At 42.1% G+C, this 21067-nt stretch overlaps 1 non-coding gene across 1 annotated transcript; it reads right to left on the bottom strand.

Moving 5' to 3' along the window:
- Nucleotides 1–20572: 20572 nt before the first annotated feature.
- LOC114232794 (U2 spliceosomal RNA) lies at nucleotides 20573–20757 on the bottom strand. Its single transcript, XR_003618892.1, has one exon. It is a non-coding gene; the product is annotated as a U2 spliceosomal RNA (small nuclear RNA).
- Nucleotides 20758–21067: the final 310 nt, after the last annotated feature.

Genomic DNA, 21067 nt, shown 5'->3' with positions numbered 1-21067 from the left:
AGGTGATCTAGGGTTTTTCCACCACACTCCTGGAGGAAAAAACGAAGGTCCCTTGAGGGGTCCCAGATTGAAGAGACTGCAGGCTGGGCTGAGGGACAACACCCCCCCCACACACACACCCCACACCCCATGCACGAATTTCGTGCATTGGGCCTCTAGTTCTCTTATAAGCATAAAGGCATGCTAGGATATTTATTACAACATTGTTTGGACTTAAATATACACATAAGATAGGTGCATATTCTAAAAAATAACTGTAAAATCTTAAATAATTCAAAATATAGACAAGTCACAACATAATAGCTGCTTTGATAAACAAAATCTTATAAATTCAGCTAAAAAATTAGCAGCAAAGATAAAGCAAATATGAAAAAATTTTAAACCATGGTAAAATAAGTTTGTATTATACAGTTAATTACAACAAAAATACAATCCCATTTTGTTGCTGTCTTAAAACACAACTTAAATTTTAAATCTCATCACTGGAAATTTTAAAAAGTAACATAGCCCTAGCCAGTTTTGCTCAGTGGATAGAGCATCGGCCTATGGACCAAAAGGTCCCTGGTTTGATTCCGGGACGTATACCTTGGTTGAAGACTCCTTCCCAGCCCAGGCCCTGGTCAGGGCTCATGCATGAGGCAACCAATCAATGTGTTTCTCTTACATCAATGTTTCTCTCTGTCTTTCCCTCTTTCTTCCACTCTCTCTAAAATAATAATGGAAAAATATCCTCAGGTGAGGATTAACAACAACAACAAAAATAAATACTTAACTATATGTTTTGGGAAATCACTCAATAATAAAACTACTGACTTATTTTTGAGGTAGTTCTATCAGTGACTAAATGATTCCCCATTTCTCCTACGTTGACTAAATTACAGGACATTTATCACATGAAATGAGGACAACCTCTGCATACTGAGGTGGAAAGATTTTCTGGCCATATATTAGGTGAAAGAAAGCATATTCAAGTGATGCAAACTTGAGTGATCCTTCTGGTATAATACCATGTATATGAAAGCATCCTAGTGGTCAATAGCTTTTATTTATTAGAATTGATTGAATTTTAACAATATCAATATATTTTCTGAAGAATATATGCAACCTATGTTCACTGCAGCGTTGTTTAGAATAGCCAAGATCTGGAAGCAGCCCAAGTGCCCTCAGTAGATGAGTGAATAAAAAAGCTGTGGTACACCTACACAATGGAATACTACTGGGCCATATAAAAGAAAGAAAGCTTACTCTTTGTGACAGCATGGAAGGACCTGGAGAGTATTATGCTAAGTGAAATAAGCCAATCAGAGAAAGACAGATACCATATGATTTCATTATATGTGGAATCTAATGAACAAAATACACTAACAAACAAAATAGCAAAAGACTCATAGATACAGAGGACAGAATGTCTATCAGAGGGGAGAGGGGTTGGGTGGTTGGTTGCAAAAGGGGGAAGGATTAAGCAAAAAACAACAACACATGAAAAACAAACTCCTAAAGGGATTAATGGGGGTCAAAAGGGGACATCTGTAATACTTTCAACAATAAAGATAAATAAAAACATAAAAAAATTAAAACAACAATAAAAACTCATAGACAGACAACAGTAAGGTGATTACCAGAGGGAAAGTGGGGTGGGGGGAGGTAGAAGTGGGTAAAGGGCAGATAAATGGTGATGGAAGGAGACTTGACTTGGGGTGGTGAACACACAGTACAATATACAGATATGCATTATAGAATTGTACATCTGAAAGCTATATAACTTTATTAACCAATGTCACCCGAATAAATTCAATAAATAAAAAATAAAGATTGAAGCAAAATAGTTCAAAAAAAGAAATTTCAGTTTAGTTCAGTTCTTAGGGATTTCCATTGCTATGTATAATTTGGAATAGCAACAAAATAAAAACAGGTTTCAATGATTAAAAAAAATTAACAAATAGTCATTATCCGTTTATCCCCTCAAATTCATACTCATCTGCAAATTGTATTTCTTTCTCTTCCCCTAAATGTCAGTGTGGTCTCTTGCTTCCTGTTCCTAATTTCTGTTTTTTTGTCCTATGAATATATTTATTATCAGTATCATCACTATTATTTATTTTAGTTATTATTATTTATATTTATTATAATTCTGAATACTTACAATATAATAATCAAAGTCAGTAATCCTACCTAATAATAGACAAATATGCAAATTGACCGTACCTTCGCTATGCCCATGATTGGCCAGGAGGTGCGGGGGGGGCGGGACTCGGGGTGGCTGGGGTAGCTGATTGGGCCGGCAGGACCCTGAGCTGCGTTGCCAGCAGTGGCACGAGCTCAGCGTCTGCGCCATGGCTGTGCTGCGGCACAGAAGGGACCTCTGGGGCAGCGAGCTGATGTCACACCGCGTGGATCATCAAAAGCGGGGGAGCTGAGTGCCTGTCAGCTCAGGTAGCAGGCCTTTCAGAAGCCTCCGGCACGCCAGAGGCCTGGTGCATCAGTGATCGAAAGGAAAGCGTGGGAGCTGGGTGCCTGTCCAGTCAGGCACCAGGCCTTTCAGAAGCCTCCGGCGCCTGGGGCATCAGCGGACAGGCACCCAGCTCCCCGTGATCGAAAGGGAAAGCGTGTAGGGGACCCTACACGTGCATGATTCAATCATGCACTGGGCCTCTAGTGATAAAATAATTATCATAATTTCTTTATGATGTCCAAGTGATTTATATAAACTATTGGCAAGTATTTGGATTTTCCATGTTATTAAAGAATATATAAATTGATATACTATTTTTAAAATAAATTTGGGCATATTTTGTAAAGTTAATTCTTTGAACATCTTATAAACCACCAACTCTTTTTATTAATTTACTTTTTTATTATTATTATTTTAATTTAAATTCTTTATTGTTTAAAGTATTACATAAGTCTCCTTTTTCCCCCACTGACCTCTCCCCAGCTGCTCCCACTGCCCAGCACATGCCCTCACCCCTCTAGTGTCTGGGTTCATTGGTATGCTCATATGCATGCATACAACAAGTCCTTTGTTTGATCTCTTACCCCACCAACTCCTACTCCTAGGAAGACTCTTACACATTTTCACCAGAAAAAAAAAAAATACACAAACATGTTCATAGTGTTATTGTCCAGGTTATTAAATTGCTGAAAACAACTGAGATGTCTATAGACCAAATGATGGATACATTCATTGTAAGATGGTCACAACACAGAGAATTTATGTAATAGTGAAAAATAGCAGTGTGGTTTTATGTTAAGTGAGAGATAATGCAAAGTCTGATAACATCTTAGCGAAAATTTATAAAACAATAAAATTGTGTATGTGTGTGTATATAAACATGTGATAAAACTTTATAAAAGCCAATACAATGATAAACACAAAGCAGTCCATGCACATATTTGTTGGGCGCAGGTGATGAGAGAGGTAAGGAACAGCATCCACGTAAATGAAACTATATTGGTGACACTTTAGTTCTTTAATTAGGTGCTTGTCCATGATTTTTCACTTTCTTATTTGCTACATAACTTATAAATACATAAGCAAGAGTATGTATATTATCCCCATATGTATCAAAATATTACACACCTAAGTGAAAGTACCTTGCATATCACTCATCATATTTCCATTGAATAAATATTTATGGGGTGTATCTGTCCTAGTTTTTAGAAGTTCTGTTTCAAAGAGAGTCCCTAACTTCTGACTAGCTTGGGCCTTGTGATTTTGGAGGTAACTAACATAATCTGTGTCAAAGCCCATGTGACCACATGCAAAGCAGGATGGCAACGTGTCCTTGAGTACCTTTCAGGCAGGCAGATATTTGCTTACAGGACGCCTTTCCACAGCTGTGAATTATGGTTTTAAGAAGAGAACTATTCCACACCAGGAATCAGCATAGGTGCTACTGGAAGTTTCATGCTGGGGAATGGAAGTGAGGATTATTTTTTTATGGCCTATGGTTTTTATTAATAGAATTAACCAGACACCAATTATCACTTCATTGGAAGGATAAGTCACTGTGACATCTACAGCTGAGATCAACCTCATTGCTTTTGCAATGCAAATTAATTAGAGTTGGAGGGAGCTATACAGAAGGGCTAGGATGCACTGCACACTTGAAAAAATACTTTAGGCAAGTTGGGAAAATGCACTCCGATTAGCATATAATGTTAATATGCAATGATCTCGTTTATATACAAGTGCTTTAAAGAAATTATTTTAAAATAAAACACTCAAAGAGCCATAAAAAGTATCCTCTATTTGTGATGACTGCAATGGAAGGGCCATAGAAATTTAGTAGGTATCTTATTTATTTTTAACTGGCAAGTGGGCTCTACAGAAAGGGTTACGGTATCTTTACTTTAAAGTGTGTTCCTGGGTGGCGAATAGAGAAAGATCGTTGGCTTCTTATCATAGCTCAGAAACATATCAGATAAATGTGCCCACCAGCCTATTTGGACACAGCAGTAGGTATTACCATCTGCTCCCAAATACGCCTGCAACCGTGTAACTCTTCCATTTTGGCACCAGATTCCTCGGGAAGAGCATGATGTCCTAAGATACACTGATGTCTGAAAAGAGCCTTGAAAATGTATCCCTAGTGACACAGTGGTTTCAATAGCTGGGTTTCCATGAACCACTACTGTTTCTTTGGGGAACATCAACCCCACAATTCCTCTTCTATGCTGGGACAGGATGACATGACCCAGAAAACGTAGCGTTCTATTGAAATAAGCAGGTAAATAGGACATTGTTCAGGAAGATAACCACTACATTTTGTTTGTACCCAACAAAACAAACATTTGATAACAAAAATGGGTACTATTTGTATCTTCACACGTAAGGTGAAAGGTCCTGGGAAAATAGCCACATTCTGAAGGGAATGTTTCTGTCCTGCTTCCCAAGATATTTCTGGCTAGGTCCATTCCCTCTTTCCACATTATGTATTGACTGTCATAGATATAAGAATCTGTACTGAACTCACGGTGATATAAGGTATAGGTCCTAATCTTAAGGAGTTGCTGACTTCATGTTATATTACTAACATTGATTTCCAAATTCTCATTTGCACTGTGTCTATAATCATGCATAGTAATTTGATTGCTTAAGAATTTACAATGCATTAATTTGATTTTACATATGGACTCCTTGATATAGAAGCAGGGTCTTAAATATTTTAAAATAGTAGCTGGGTGTTGAAAAAGAAGGAGGGAAAATTTTTAAATCATGGAGTACACAGGAAGTTAACAAGAAATTTGAATCCACTGACGACCATAAATGGAGAAAGAGTAGCGAGAAGAACAGAGCTTCAAAAAATGAACAATAATAACAGTCAGCAAATAAACAACTAGCATTGCAGAAACCACACAGTATCTTTCAGAAAGACTCTAACTTAAAAAGATGGTTGCAAATTCAATTGATGGGTGAAACTTAGGATATTAGGTAGATATTCGTTTCTCATTTTCAAGAAGACAGATAGAACATTATTTACAGAGAGACAAGGCTCTTGAATGAGCAGAATAATTTTTCTGGCAGCTCTATAAAAACACACCTGCACAGATATGATTCGCACCTCCCATAAAATCAAGAATGGTATGAAAGAGGATTCTGAAGATATTCTTGATGCATTAATGAGGCATCAAAGCAGGAAGTGATGATAAAACCAAAGTGTCTGCACAAGATTATCATGGTTGACATTTACAAAATAGAGAAACTAATAAGAGAATTATTTTTGTAGTATCTGATTAAAAAAAAAAATCTGAAGCATTTAAAGGCATGTCATTATCCACAAACAACTTGAGAAGCTAAAAACTTGAGATGGCATGTGTCTGTCACTATGCATGCTATCCCACCCAGTTAGTTGTAAACATATAATTAACCCAAATGTGCAGTAATTGAGGATATTTTCACCTTAAATTTTTAAAGTGGGAGAAAGTTATTCCTTTGAATGTACATACAGCAAATTTTGTTTCAACTATTCCAGAATTCAGGAATTACTAACAATTTCAATTTTTTTAACAACCACTATCTTAAGTAATTGATGAATTAAATATTGACACTCCCTGATATGCCAACAAGATTTAAGGTGATACTTGCATGGTATTTAAAAACAAAAATAGGGAAGGTGGGATGGGTGGGTGGGAGAGGTCAAACAACTTACATGCATACATATATGCAGAGCCCATGGACACAGACAATATTGTGGTAAAATCCTGGGGTGGGAGGCAGAGGTGGCTAGAAGGGGTCAATGGGAGAAAAAAAAGGGACATATGTAATACTTTCAACAATAAAGATACAAAAATAAAATAAAATAAAATAAAATAAAATAAAATAAAATAAAATAAAATAAAGCCCTACCTGGTTTGGCTCAGTGGAGAGAGCATTGGCCCAAGGACTGAAGGGTCCTGGATTTGATTCTGATCAAGGGCGCATACCTCGGTTTCAGGCTCGATCCCCCTGGTCTCGGAGGCAACCAATTGTTGTGTCTCTCTCACATTGATGTTTCTGTCTCTTCCCCTTACTTCCTCTCTATCCAAAAATCAATAGAAAAATATTCTCAGCTGAGGATTAACAAAGAACAAACAAAAAATGAAAACAAAACCATAACTCTTTGGGGTTGATTTGATTTATTGCTTATCATAAATGATAAAAAAGTAACCATCTATCAAGACAAAAATTCTACTAGTCAGTGTTTTAAAGGGAAGTATATAGGACCTTCTTTTAAATTTAAATATTTGTCTGGACTTATAAGATTAATAATGATCACAGCTAGAGTTCTTATTGCACATACCTAGGTTATAGCTGCTATGCTATTTTTAATATATTTTATTTTTATGAGAGTCATGATAAGAGTATTTCCCCATCACCCAGATAAGAAACAACAAAGAAGTCATCACGATGTGCCTCTATTTTCTTTTCAATGTGCCAGTCTGTGACCACCAGAGGTAGGGCCTGGGTAGGGACAATGATCTAAGCAGAAGAAAATGGCCCATTTGAACCACTGGATCAAGATCATGCTGCTGGAAACATGGCTTCTTCCAAGCCATTCAAAGGTGACTGCCAGCAAAGGGGTGTAGAGAGAGGTGGCCGGCAGCCATTTGGCACTCACCAGTATACAGGCCAGATCTGCTCCAAGAGCCAATCACCATCAATCAGCAAGATAACAACTCATCCTCTCATTGATTCTGAGCTGAAACGTTCACTTTTCCAACATGGTTATTCATTACATAGAAAATTTAGCCCACGTGGAAAACATTTCCTTAAAAAGAAAGACTTGGCCGGCCGGCGTGGCTCAGTGGTTGAGCATCTATCTATGAACCAGGAGTTCACGGTTCGATTCCCAGTCAGGGCACGTGCCCTGGTGATGGGCTTGATCCCCAGTAGGGGGCGTGCAGGAGGCAGTGGATCCATGATTCTCTCGCATCATGGATGTTTCTCTCTCTCTCTCTCCCTCCCCTTCCTTTCTGAAATCAATAAAAAATATATTTTTTTAAAAAAGAAAGACTTCAATGGTTTTACGATATGATCATATATGGACATTACTCATTATAACTTTTTTTTGAACCCACTGAATAAATTAATAGTTTTGGTAAATTAAGGTGGCAATCTTCTGTTTTGGGAACAGCACTCAGAGAAAAGATAAAAATAATACAAAAAAAAACACCAAAACACGAAAAAACAAACAAACAAAAAACACACACACCAAAAAACTATAAAAACAAACTTTGTGAATTGCTAAAATTTGTATTTGGTGGGGTTAGGTAATTTAAAAAAAATTAATCAATATTATTTTGTAATGGTTTACTTTCAGACACATTTTAGGGAAAGGTGGACTTAAGAGAAGTCTTTTAGTCACTTAATTTCGCTCAGGATGAGTGTTTTGTTCCTTTCGCTGTGCCAACTTCATGGACAGCATAATAATACTTTATAAATTGTCTCAAAGCAATGTTTTAAAAAACATATACCCATGTGCAGAGTTTAAAAAAATATACATCCAGCCCTAACCGGTTTGTCTCAGTGGATAGAGTGTCAGCCTGAGGACTGAAGGGTCCCAGGTTCGATTCCAGTCAAGGGCATGCACCTTGGTTGCAGGCATATCCCCAGTAGGGGGTGTGCAGGAGGCAGCCGACCAATGATTCTCTCTCATCATTGATGTTTCTATCTCTTTCTCCCTCTCTCTCCTCTTTGAAATCAATAAAAATATATATATTTTTTAAGAGGGGGTGTTCAGTGGAAACCTTGCAAAGTGATCTGATCATAAATCCCAAACTGGACAGGTCATGAGGGATAGTCACTCTCCAAATCTGTAACTTCTTTAGTGGAAGATTCTAAGCCAGCCCTGTTCATTTGTTCCTGTGCATCTAGTTTAACACACCTTTGATGTTTTCTGTTTTGATTTAATCTTCACCCAAAGTTTTTTTAAAAATATATTTTATTGATTTTTTTTTTACAGAGAGGAAAGGAGAGGGATAGAGAGAGAGTTAGAAACATCAATGAGAGAGAAACATCGATCAGCTGCCTCCTGCACACCCCCCACTGGGGATGTGCCCACAACCAAGGTACGTGCCTTTGACCGGAATTGAACCTGGGACCCTTGAGTTTGCAGGCTGACACTCTATCCACTGAGCCAAACCAGTTAGGGCAGTGATGGAGAACCTATGACACGCGTGTCAGCACTGACACGCGTAGCCATTTCTGATGACACGGCCGCATGCCGAGGATGAAACATTTGCTGCTCCTGAGGATGAAACATTTGCGACTAGAGTCTTGGAGTTAGTTTTTTCCTCAAAGTGACACATTACCCAAGTTATGCTCAGTTTTTTGGCAAAATTTGACACACCAAGCTCAAAAGGTTGCCCATCACTGAGTTAGGGCAAAGATGTTTTTTTAAAAAATATTTTTATTGATTTCATAGAGAAAGGAAGATGGAGAGAGAGAGATAGAAACATCAATGATGAGAGAATCATTGACCAGTTGTCTCCTGCACACCCCCTACTGGTGATCAAGCCCACAATGCAGGCATGTGCCCTTGACCAGAATCGAACCCAGGACCCTTTAGTCCACAGGCTGACGCTCTATCTACTGAGCCAAACCAGCTAGGGCAGATTTGTATTATTATTATTTTTTTTATTATTATTATTGATTTTAGAGAGAGGAAGGGAGAGAGAGGAATAGAAATATAGACGTGAGGGAGAAACACTGATCGGTTGCCTCTATATTCGCCTGCCTGGGAATTGAACCTGCAACCTGGTTATGTGGCCTGATTGACTGGGAATCAAACCCATAACATTTTGGTGTACAGGACATTCCAACCAACTGAAATGCCAGTGCTAACATGCCAGAAGCAATGCCCTGGAGCGGGTATTCACTCTCAAGGGAACACATACTTATAACTATCCTGTAATCCAATTTGCTTTCTCCAATTTTCCTTACATCCATTCCTTAATTTCCAATGCACAAACGAAGCTGCAAAACTGTTATTTTGGGGAGCATTTGAGATCTTGTTCCCTAGCATATGTCATTAGGTTGGCTCAAATAAACTCTTACAAAAATTCTCTATATGTTTGGACATCCTTATGTCAACAATCCATCAGGCCTCAGCTTGAGTTAGAATAGAAAAATCTTGGTAAATAATACTGGTTTAAAAGAAAATGTGAAATGAACACATATGTGATAAACCTATGAATTAAATGAAAATGTATTATTTTAAAGAAAACAATTGCCCAGCCAATGTGGCTCAGTGGTGGAGCGTCAACCTGTGAACCAGGAGGTCATGGATTAATTCTGAAAAGGGAATATGCCAGGGTTTCTGGCTCTATCCCCATGAGGAGGCAGCTGATTAATAATTCCCTCTCATCATTGATGTGGCCATCTCTCTCCTCCTTCTCCTCTGAACTCAATAAAAACATATTTAATAAAAAAAAGAAAAGACAATAACTGCCCCAAGTAACTCTTGGATTAAATTTTATAAGAATAATATGAAAACAAACAAACAAAAAAACTTTTGTTCATTTGTTATAGAGTAATCATCTTTTTTTTTTTAAGTTTTTTTCTTCTTTTTAATTATTATCTGGGTGAGGGGTGGGGTCCTGGGGAAAAAGTTTTGTAACACTTAAATGATTTTTAAAAAATATTGTTGAAGATATTACATATGTCCCTTCTTTCCCCCCATTGACCCCCTTCTAGCCCACCCTCACCTTTTGCCCAGATCTTTACCACCCTATTATCTGTGTTCAGGGGTTATGAATATATGCATACAAGTTCTTTGGTTGACCTGGTCCCACCCACTCACCCTCCCTTGCCTTCCCTCTGAGGATTATCTTCTTTGGTACACCCTCTCCGCTCCCATTGATAAACAAACAAACAAACAACACATTTTTTATTTTTGCAAGTACTGAATTTTGCATTTGAAGATGAAGCAGTTCTTCAAAACAAAATGTCCCTCTAAATCAATTTTGATAGTTCAAAAGGAACTTCGAGCATTATATAGAACAGGGTTTAGCAAACTTTTTTTGTAAAGGGCTAAACACACAATTTAAGCTTTGTTGGTAAAAGGAAGCGGAATTTGCCAGCCCAAAACATGCTCCTTCGACATAAGGAATATTTTAGGAAACTGCAGACATGGGAGAATCTTTGTAAACCAAGATTGCACAGTCAAGGTGGCTCAGTGATTGAGCATTGACCTGTGAATCAGGAGATCAGGGTGTGATGTTTTGATTCTCCCTCAGGGCACATGCCTGGGTTTCAGGCTAGATGCCCAGTAGGGGGTGTGCAGGAGGCATCGGATCAATGAACCCCTCTCACTACTGATGTTTCTCTCTCTCTCCCCCTCTTCCTTTCTCTCCGAAATCAATAAAAATAAAAAGAAGAGAAAACCAAGATCAAATCACGTTTTCGTAAGAGACATTTATATTTATAAAGGAAATCTCCATTTGTAAGGATTGTCTTTCTACCCATCGTTAACACACCTTTGTTGTTGTTTTATTTTGTTAAATCTTTATTGCTGGAAGTATTAGAGTCCCCTTTCCCCCTCCTTGAACCCTTCTAGCCTGCCCTCCCCCCGCCTCCCCCGGGCCTTCATAATCCTACTGTCTGTGTTGGTGGATTAACACACCTTTGAAAAGCCTCTTATTCTAGACCCCTCCTAAGGGTGACCACCCTCGAGTGAGCACATAATCTTAGCTACCCATGTAAAGCCGTTCTAGAGATTTCCCCACCTTACTTCCTCCTCCTTTCACATAATCTTCTTTACATAACCCCTTTAGTTCCAACTGTATTTAAAGGGCTGCAGACTTCCCTGCCCACTCCAGTGGGAAGGTAGTTCCCGCCTGGGTCCTCGCTGGTGGGTAGGTGGTGGGTAGGTGCCGTCGGACATGGCCCCCAACAGGCCCGGAGGAAGCGGCCGGCGCAAGAGGACCAAGTTCAGCGAGAGCCAACTGCAGGTTCTTACCGAGGCCTTTGAGAAGGACCCCTACCCTGACATCGCTGTCCGAGAAGAACTGGCCAAGCAAGTCCAGATTCCTCAGTCCAGAATCCAGGTGTGGTTTCAGAACCGGAGAGGGAGACAATCCAAGAACTCCCAGAAGCGGCCCCGTCCGGAGGCAGACGCTGCGGCTCCCAGGTCCCGCCAGGGTGCATCCCCTGCCCCCCGCCGCCGCCGCTGTGGCCCCCAGCGCCGTCCCCCCCCACGGGGCTCCGGCGGCGTGGGAACTCTCCGGAGCTCCGCCGACCAGCATGCTTCTGGGCCAGCGGTCCTCTGGGGGCACCCTGGGGTGCTGGGCGCCAATGTGGCCTCTCCCGGCCTGGAAACTCCAGCCCAGGCAGGGGGGGGACCTTCCGGGAGTTCCCATCGCTCTCCGCCTTCGGGGAGTCAGCCCTTCAGCTATGGGAGCTTTTCCTGCTCCCCAGCAGGCCTTCCAGGGAGCAGCTGGTGGCATAGATATTCATCTGGGGGACCCCAGGCGGTTTATATATGGGGAGCGGGCCCTGCAGGGCAGGGGCAGCACCTTCCTTCTGATGGGCAGCAGCCATGGGGGGCGGGGTGGGGGGGCTGGGGCTGGCAGGCTCTACTTGCTCCCCAGCACCCCGGAGCCTGGAAGCCGCCACCCCCGGCGCCTTCAGCCCGGGAGCACTGGCTGGATCCTGCTGAGACCACCGGCCTCCAGGAGGAGGAGGAGGAGGCCTAGCCGATGGGCTCAGTGGACAGACTGCGGACTGACCGGTCCCAGGATTGATTTCCGTCCAGGGCTTGTTGCAGACTCAATCTTGTGGGAAGCAACTAATTGATGTGTCTTTCTGACACCGAAGTTTCGCTCTGACTCTTCCCCCATCTCTTCCACTCTCTAAACAGCAACGGAAAAATATCCTGGGGTGAGGATTAAAAAAACAAAACCCACAAAAAACAACAAACGAACAAAGAAAAAAATAAACAAAAAGAAAAAAGAAAAAAAAAAAAAAAGAGTCCCGGATGGGCTTTTTACTTTTATTTTAAATGCTAGGTCATTCTGAGGTTTCTAGCTGGACCGACAAGAAGTGAGGGTTATAAAAAAAAAAAGAAAGAAAGAAAGAAAGAAAGAGAAAAAAATAAACAAAAAGAAAAAAAAATAGAGTCCTGGCTAAGAAAAGATACATTTTGCGGAAAGACCAAGGCAGGACTTGCTCCGATTTGTTTGCTGTGCCTGGACGCTGCCCCGGGACCCGCACCCGTCCTCCGGGAGTTTGCTGCCGCCAGAGCGCTGACCATCGCCAGTCCCCGGAGAGGCTGCGCTGTTGGTAACATCTCACAGGGCCTGCCCGGCCGCCTTCTTCTCCGCCTTGGAGCTCCAGCAGGACGGACGGCAGACCCTCCCCCGCTTTCCAGGTGTCTCTTGAGGGCCTGAGAGCAGAATTTCCAGGGTGACCGACCGCTCTCCCTGCTGCCTGCATGCAGGATAGTGGGTAAGTACCGGAGAGCCCCTGGCTGCCTGGGCTGGGGGTGCCTGGGGCCCAAGTCGGGACTTTTTTTTTTTTTTACTTGCAGCGCTGCCAGGAATATTCCTGCGGAGTCCACTCTCAGCTCCAGCAATCCCAGCCCTTCCACTTAGGTTGAATCGAGCATTTTGTGTGACACCAGAAGCATTTACTGCCTCTAGAGTGGGCAAGCCAGATCAGGTCCGGGTGGCAAGAGACCTCCAGCGGTCCTTGGCTGGCCTGCGAGCCCTTAGTCTGATCTGCTGTGGGAGGAGAAGGCATTGCTCTGCCTCAGTGATTTTTTTAATTTATGTATTACTTTTTTTTTTTTTTTTAGAGAGAGAAAGGGAGAGGGAAAGAGAGAAATCTCAATGAGACAGAATCATTGATTGGTGCCTCCTGCATGCCCCACATTGGGGACTCAGCCCGAAACCCGGCCAGTGCCCTGACGGGGATCCAACTGTGACTTCCTGCTTCATAGGTCAACACAACCACGGAGCCACGCAGGCTGGGCTTTTTATTTTTATTTTAAATGCTAGGGCACTCTGAGGTTTGTGGCTGGACAGACCAGAAACATGGGTGTGAAGCTTTTGTCTGAGGGTTGTGCCAGCCGGTAAATAGTGGACTAGTACATAGAGCAGATCTGTTGATGGTTGCTTTGTGTCTCTTCGTTGTTTGGTTTAATTTGTCTGAAGGAGGGAATAGAGCCCACGTGGCTGAAGGGCCCCAACTGCTTGTGGCTGGTTGAACCCATGGCAGGGATTAACTTCCCAGCAGCTGCTGAGAGTTCTTTATCTCCAGGACCTTCCCTGCTCTTCCTCTCCAGGTGATGCAATGGAGGCCCCTAATGCTTAGCTAGTGAGAGTTCTTGTCCGCCTGTAAGGTAACTATGGTGACAGATGTTCTTTGCTTGCTTCCTTATCTTTTGGAGACTTGGTTTGCTCTTCACTGTTTTACGAACGCTGGGAATCCTCCATCTCTGTCTTTTGGGCTTTGTGCCACTCAGACCTTGTGAAGGTAATTTGCTATACAGGTTGGTGTGAGATGACATTCTCAGGTTAGTGTCCCAGTCCCTCCTTTTGAGAATACTTATTTTATTTTAGAGATTGTCTTTATTTCTGTTTTAAAATGGGATAATATCTCTTCTTCTATGCAAGATTTCATGTCGTTACATCAGAAGGATTCTACTCAGAGAGAAAAATAGGGGAGTAAATATTTTACATAACCTCCCCCCCCCCCCCCCGCCACCAAATTGGCCTTTTCGCCAGCCTCCTAAAGGTTGTCAAGATTATGTTATCCCTGTTATGAAATTTGCCAAGAAAATGCCTTCATTAATAATTGACTTTACAATCTCATAGAGAGTTGTTAAGACATAATGAATAGATATAACTAAAATGAAAGTTTTTGATAAAGTTTTACAATATAATTATATTTACCTAAATATAGTTTTCCAAAGTCTTTGGTAACTAAGTAACTTAAAACTTTGGAATCTTGCTGAGTTAAATGATAAAAATTATTTAAGTATCTAAGTATTTTGAAATAACAGCCCAGCCAATGTGGCTCAGTGGTTGAGCATTGGCCTATGAACCAGGAGGTCATGGTTCTGTTTCTGGTCAGGGCACATGCCCTGGCTGTGGGCTCCATTCCCAGTGGGCGGCGTGCAGTAGGTTCATTGAGGTTTCTGTTTCTCTCTCCCTCCTTTCCTCTATGAAATCACTGAAAATATATATTTTTAAAAAGCAAAAGAAAAAAGAGTTGTTTTTTTTTAAAGAAAAGAAATAACAGGATACTGAGATATTAATTGATTGGAGTTTGCCTGCATTTGGCTTCTTATTGCAGAGGAGCTGAAGAAGGGATTTAGATCTGTTAATGAATATGGTATATCTTACATTTTATTAGAAATATATCTCTAAAAAATGTGAGTGTACTGCTAATCTGAGGAATGTTAATTACTTGTCACCTAAAAATTAAGGTTTCCAAAAGTTAAGAATTCTAAATAATTGGGAAGAAGTTGTATGGTTTTGGTAAGAGGCACGAGGTATGAAGATTCATTTTGAAGGAAAAGAGAAAAGAGTTGTTCTGTATGTTCTATAGCTGGTTATTTCTGAATGGGTAAGATGGTTTGTGAAAGTTGTAGAAAGGTTTGAAAGTCATAGAAGGGTTGTGAAGAGAAATCTTAAAAGGAAATTATAGGTACACTGAAATATAATTAGATAAAGTGAATCTAAAGTAAACTAATAATTTGTTTGCTTCTTTTCTAGCTGTATGGATAAAAAGGGGCCACCTTCTAACTTGACAAGCTCAGGGAAGGCCTGTATGGCAGCCTTGCAACCATTAAGGATAGTTTGAAATTAAAACTTTTGATTAAAAAACAGTTTATAGTGGGTAGTCATGTCTTAGGCCAGTATATTCCCTGATAAAGATCAACTGAGTCTATTGTTTTTTCTCATCTATGATAATTTGTAACTTCCCTTTTTCCTGCAGGGCACAACAATGCATCAGGTTGGAGACCACGAATTCTTTTATAGGTATTGTTACCTTGTAAATTATTGACTAACGATCCTGTACCCACCTATGGAAAAGAAGCATGTATCTATCATTTTACTTCGGTCATTGGTATGTTATCTTGTTAACTAGAGGCCCTGTGCATGAAATTTCAGCACGGGGGAGGGGGTGTCCCTCAGCCAACCCTGCACCATCTCCAATATGGGATCCTTCTCACAATCCAGGACTGCTGGCTCCCAACCACTAGCCTGCCTGATTGCCCCTAACTGCTTCTGCCTGCCAGCCTGATCAGCCCCTAACCACTCCCCTGCTAGCCTGATCGACACCTAATTGCTCCTCTGCTAGCCTGGTTGCCCCCAACTGCCCTCCCCTGCTGGCCTGATCTCCCCCAACTGCCCTCCCCTGGTGACCATCTTGTGGTGGCCATCTTGTGTTCATATGGGGCAGCCATCTTTGACCACATGGGGGCAGCCATCTTATGTGTTGGTCAATTTGCATATTATGCTTTTATTACATAGGACTAGCGGCCCGGTGCATGAAATTCATGCAAGGGGGGGGGGTGGTTGTCCCTCAGCCCAGCCTGCACCCTCTCTAATCTGGGACTCCCCAAACTGCCCTCCCTGCTGGCCTGATCACCCACAATTGCCCTCCCCTGCAGGCCTGGGTCCCCCTCAATCATAAGAATTGAAATTTTACTAGCCTATGTTTGTTTTTAATATCTTTGGTTGTCACTTTAAATGAATAAATTATTTAATACTGTTTAATAATGGTAATATTTAATCTTTTGCTCTAATATATTTATCAATCTTCCCAATGTTTGAATTTTAAAGAAACTTTCCTGACCTGTAATTGGCTTCAGGTCATTCCAATAGACCCTAGAATGCCTCAAGGATTTGCTTTCTCTTCTTATGAAGGAAAACCTTATACTTAAAGTACATGGGAAACTCTGCCAAATAAAGAAGTAATAACTATATTCTATTATATATACATTTAAAAATATATATTAATACATATTAAAATGGATGCTCCAGAGGCTATAATAACTCTGATTGTTATTCTGTAATGTTGTGTTGCAAAAAGGACAGGATTATATGTAAACTAGAGGCCCAGTGTTCCTCAGCCAAGCCTGCACTCTCTCTCGCAATCTGGTACCAAAGGCTCCTAACAGCCTGTCTGATTGCCCCTAACTGCTCACCTGCCTGTCTGATTGCCCCTAAACACCTCTGCCTCAGCCCCTGTACCAAGGACCCATGCTTCCCTCCTCCAGCTGGCCACAGGCACCCAGGACCCCAGTCGGCTTCACCCCAGCTTTGTCAGGAAGGTCATCCAGAATGACGTCTGGAAGATGTCTGGTTTATCTGGTCTAATTAGCATATTGCCCTTCTATTAGTATAGACAAGCGATATTGAGGCATTTATACTTTTCCCCCTACCTCATCCCTCTGGAATTTGGAAACTTTCAATGAATGAGTATTATTGTTCTCATGGCAATGTGTTTGTTTGCATAAATCCAATAAGAATATGATTTCTTCATAACAGGACATAGCGAGTTTCCAATTGTGTTTTTTTAAAATATATTGTATTGATTTTTTACAGAGAGGAAAAGAGGAATAGAGAGTTAGAAACATCGATGAGAGAGAAACATCGATCAGCTGCCTCCTGCACACCTCCTACTGGGGATGTGCCTGAAACCAAGGTACGTGCCCTTGACCGGAATCGAACCTGGGCCCCTTCAGTCTATAGGCTGATGCTCTATCCACTGAGCCAAACCAGTTAGGGTAAATTGTGTTTGTATTAATTAAGACCTTGATGGAATGTCATGTCTGAGAGATACATGCCAGGACTCTGGATGTCACCAGAAAGCTCTAAGGAATGAAGATTGACTTTGAAGCCAATAAATAGCCTGTATTTGCCTAGTAAGAAAAGATTTTTATATATTATTGAAATAGTCACATGGTTCATGGCAGTCTTTCCAGGTAAGGAACAAAGATTGCTTTTCTGAAAGATAGCAAGAGGGAACCTCAAGACACCTGTGGGAATCTCACAGATTTGAATTTACCCCAACCTATAGGCATTGCAAGCAAAGACTGATGGCGACTGTGTGACTTGGCTTCTTTGTCATGAGAGGAAACTTCCTTTAGATTCCAGAAAAGCAGATTTAAAAAGCCTATTTAATGAATGGCTATTCCTATTGTGTTTAAGCAAATAATCAGGCCAGACTGGAACTCAGCTTCTACAGTAAATTAGTTTTGATATGGCTCTTTGATAAAAAATGAGGGTTATCTGCCAAAACGGCAGATTTGGCTCAGTGGATAGAGCGTCGGCCTGCGGTCTGAAAGGTCCCAGGTTCAATTCCGGTCAAGGGCATGTACATTTGGTTGCGGGCACATCCCCGGTGGGGGTTGTGCAGGAGGCAGCTGGTCGATGTTTCTAACTCTCTATCCCTCTCCCTTCCACTCTAAGAAATCAATAAAATATATTTTAAAACAAACAAACAAAAATGAGGGTAATCTTAGGGAAAAAAATTGTGTTTCAGTGGCAATCATAATACCCAACTAGAGGCCCAGTGCATGAAATTTGTGCACAGGGGGGATGTCCCTCAGGCCAGACTGCACCCTCTCCAATATGGGATCCCTCTCACAATTCAGGACTGCTGGCTCCCAACCACTCACCTGCCTGATTGCCCCTAACTGCTTCTGCCTACCAGCCTGATCACCCCTTAACCCTTCCCCTGCCAGCCTGATCAATGCCTAACTGCTTCCCTGTCAGCCTGATTGCCCCAAACTGCCTTCATCTGCCAGCCCAGTCATCCCTAACTGTCCTCCCCTGCTGGCCCAGTCATCCCTCACTTGCCAGCTTGGTTGCCCCTAACTGCCCTCCCCTGCCAGTATGGTTGTCCCAACTGCCCTCCCCTGTAGGCCTGGTCACCCACCCCCAACTGCACTCCTCTGCCTGCCCAGTCCTAATTGCCCTCCCTTGCAGGCCTGGTCCCCATCCAACTGCCCTCCCCTGCAGGCCTGATCACCTCCAACTGCCCTCCCTTGCCAGCCCAGTCGCCCCTAACTGCCCTCACCTGCCAGCCTGGTCACCCCTAACTGCCCTCCCCTGCAGGACCGATCACCCCTAAATGTCCTCCCCTGCAGACCTGGTTGCCCCCAATTGCCCTCCCCTGCTGGCTCCGTCACCCCTAACTGCCCTCCCTTGCCAGCCTGGTCGCCCCTAACTGCCCTCACCTGCCAGCCTGGTCACCCCTAACTGTCCTCCCCTACAGGCTTGGTAGCCTCCAACTGCCCTCCTCTGCCAGCCTGGTCGCCCCTAACTGTCAATGCCTGCCAGCCCAGTTGTCCCCAACTGCCCTCCCCTGCAGGTCTGTACACCCCCAGCTGCCCTCCCTTGCAGGCCTGGTCCCTCCCAATTACCCTCCCCTACTGGCCTGATTGCCCACAACTGCCCTCCCCTGCTGGCCATCTTGTGGTGGCCATCTTGTGTCCACATGGGGGCAGGCATCTTTGATCACAAGGCGGTGGCCATCTTGTGTGTTGGAGTGATGGTCAATTTGCATATTATGCTTTTATTATATAGGATTATATAGGATTGTAGGTAATGGATTCCAATGTAGTTACTAGTAATTGTGTTCAAAGTTTTGTTTTAAGGTTGTGTCTGTGTATGCCATACAGACCCCAGCACCTGTTGACATCACCAGAAATGTTCTAAATGCAGAGTCTGAGTGTCACTGTGATTTTGTTCCAGCAGAAGCTTTATATCTGGAAATCTGAATCTGTTTATGATTTACTGTATACATTAATCTTTATGTTTTGTGTTCTGTTTCATAGACTGTATGCCTATGTCTCTGCTTACCTAATTGCTTACTCTCATAGTATGGGCCTCACTATAGAAGCCATCTATTATCACTGTATAACAAAAATAAAACTCTACAGTCCTAGCTGGTTTGGCCCAATGGATAGAACGTCAGCCTGCATACTGAAAGGTCCCAGGTTGTGAACTCAATCCCCAGTAGGGGGCGTGCAGAAGGCAGCAGGCAGCTGATCAATGATTCTCTCATTGATGTTTTTATCTCTCTCCTCTCTTTCTGAAATCAATAAAGAATATATTTAAAAAAATAAGACTGCAGTTTGTACTTAAAATTGAGTCAATGAAACATGTATGGGCTAATGTCTTCACTTTAAACTGCCTCCCCCTTTTTGGCTTTCTCCTTCACTTGTCAGACAGGGAGGACTTCAGGACTCCACCACCCCTACTCGACCCTCCTCCCTCTCCCCCCCCCCCCCCCATTGGCAGAAAGCTGTTATAGGAGAGATCCAATGCTCCTTTTCCCTGAAAGAATTCAGAGCCAAAATCCATAAGTGGAAATATAATAGGCCAGGACTAATGCAGTTCACAAGACACCTTCCATATAAAACTAATCACATGGATATGAGATGATTTTACTAAAAGAGGGAGATGTTAATGGGGAAGGGCATGTAATAAGAATAGAATCACAGTTGTTTAATAATCACTTTACTAACTATAGACAAGTTTCCTGACAGACCCTGGGAAACTGGAGGATGAAACAAGGCTGTCCATTTTGAGAAGAGACCAAGGAAAGGACACCCTTTACTTTGGATGCTATGCCTGGACCCTGACCTGGTCCGGGAGTTTTTCTTACTAATGCTGATAATTCTCTGGTCCCAGGAATGGGCTGAGCTGTTTGTAACATAGAAGATGAGCCACCTTGTTATCGGAGGAGCTCGAAGTCTGGACTGCAGACCCTTCCATCTTTCCATGTTATAGTTATCTTCTCCCTCATCAGCCAACTGGCAAGGGGGTGAGTAGAATTTCCAGGGTGACTGAATGCTCTCCCCATACTGCTGGCATTTAAGAATAAACACTCATATATGATTCAACCCTGTCTCTGCTTAATTTGGCTGTAGTGACAGGCAGCCTTAGACCCATTGTGTCCAATTTCAGGTCCTCTGCACATTTAACACTATACACAATGGAAGGGGTATGAGATTTGTGGATTGTGGCATGGAGAGCTCTCACATCTCTCAGGGCAGAGGACCTAAGGGGTTTCCTTAGATGGGAGAGAAGGGGTTTTAAAAATATGTCCTGCCTTTTTTGTTTGTTTGTTTGGTGCACTGTTCCCAGAGGTACTGCAATACTGGGTCAGTGCATGGAGTGGACAGAACAAGCTTCTATTCCAACTCCCAGCTTCAAAAATCCATTTAATATATTGTCCTCAGGACATATCAGATATTAAACTGATAAGAACAGATACTACACTTGATCTTAGCCAAAAGGCCGAGAAGCAATGTCCTGCCTTTTATTGACTTATAAACATGGAGCACTTACAATGTTCTGTAAACCCTGGGAGAGAAGGGTTTGAAGGTCAGGGTGAAGGTCTGCTATGTGGAACTATAACTGGCCATCAATAAAACATGACATTCACACCTCAAAAATAAAAAATGCAAAATCATCAGCTGCCTGAGCATTTTTTTTCCTTGTTCTTTTGATATATTTTCTTTTTAAATATATTTTTATTGATTTCAGTGAGGGAGGGAGAGAGAGAAACATCATTGATGAGAATCATTGATTGGCTGCCTCCTCTATAAAAACAGGTGAC

The sequence above is a fragment of the Eptesicus fuscus genome, chromosome 15, assembly GCF_027574615.1.
Source record: "Eptesicus fuscus isolate TK198812 chromosome 15, DD_ASM_mEF_20220401, whole genome shotgun sequence".
Taxonomy (NCBI): domain Eukaryota; kingdom Metazoa; phylum Chordata; class Mammalia; order Chiroptera; family Vespertilionidae; genus Eptesicus; species Eptesicus fuscus.
This window is presented reverse-complemented; position numbering and strand designations above follow the sequence as displayed.